The sequence below is a fragment of the Serinus canaria genome, chromosome 25 (genome assembly GCF_022539315.1).
Source record: "Serinus canaria isolate serCan28SL12 chromosome 25, serCan2020, whole genome shotgun sequence".
NCBI classification, from domain to species: Eukaryota; Metazoa; Chordata; class Aves; order Passeriformes; family Fringillidae; genus Serinus; species Serinus canaria.
The window spans coordinates 7,340,940-7,341,893 of NC_066338.1; positions in this window are offsets into that span (position 1 = coordinate 7,340,940).

Here is a 954-nt window from a genome sequence, read left to right on the forward strand (position 1 = left end):
GAGGTCTACCCCGGCCCCTGCGGCGACCAACAGGTCTACGCCGTCATCCGCAGCGGACACCAGGTTCGCTCTGTCTGCTGCGTCGGACAAGAGGTCTACGCCGTCTACCACGGCGGACACCAGGTCTACCCTGTTGGCCACAGCGGACACCAGGTCTACCCCGGCTGCCGCAGCAGACACGAGGTCTGCCCCGTTTTCCACGTAGGACACAAGGTCAACACCGTCTTCCACGGCGGAAACCAGGTCTACCCCAGGCGCCGGGGCAGACACCAGGTCTACCCCGTCATCAGCGGCAGACACCAGGTCTTCCTCGCTTTCCGCGGCGGATACCCGGTTTACCTCGTTTTCTGCGGCGGACACCAGGTCTACCCCGTTTGCCGCGGCGCACACCCGGTCTACCCCGTCTTCTGTTGCAGACACCAGGTTTACCCCGTTTGCTGCGGCGGACACAAGGTCCGCCCTGTTTGCCACAGCGGATACCCAGTCTACCCCATCTTCCGCGGCGGACACCTGGCGTACCCCGTCTTCCGCGGCAGACACAAGGTCTACCCCAGCCGCCGTGGCTGACATCAGGTATATCCCGTTTGCCGGGGCGGAAACCAACTCTACCCCGTCTTCTGTTGCGGTTGCCAGGTCAACCCCGTCTTCTGCGGCGGACAACAAGTCTAACCCGTTTGCCATGGCAGACACCAGGTCTATCCCGTCTACCGTGGCGAATGCGAGGTCTACTCCGTCTGCCGCGGTAGACCCCAGGTCTATCCTGGCTGCCGCGGAGGACATGATGTCTACCCCATTTCCTGCGGTAGACACAGAGGCGAAGAAGCGGCTTTTTCGCACACAGAACATTGCGCCGATGGCGTTGCGCTCTGGACTGCGGCTTATGCCAAAAGCCGCCGGCGACCGGCACCTACCTTCGGACAGCTGCGGATGCCTCTCTCCTGCTGCTCTTGCCGG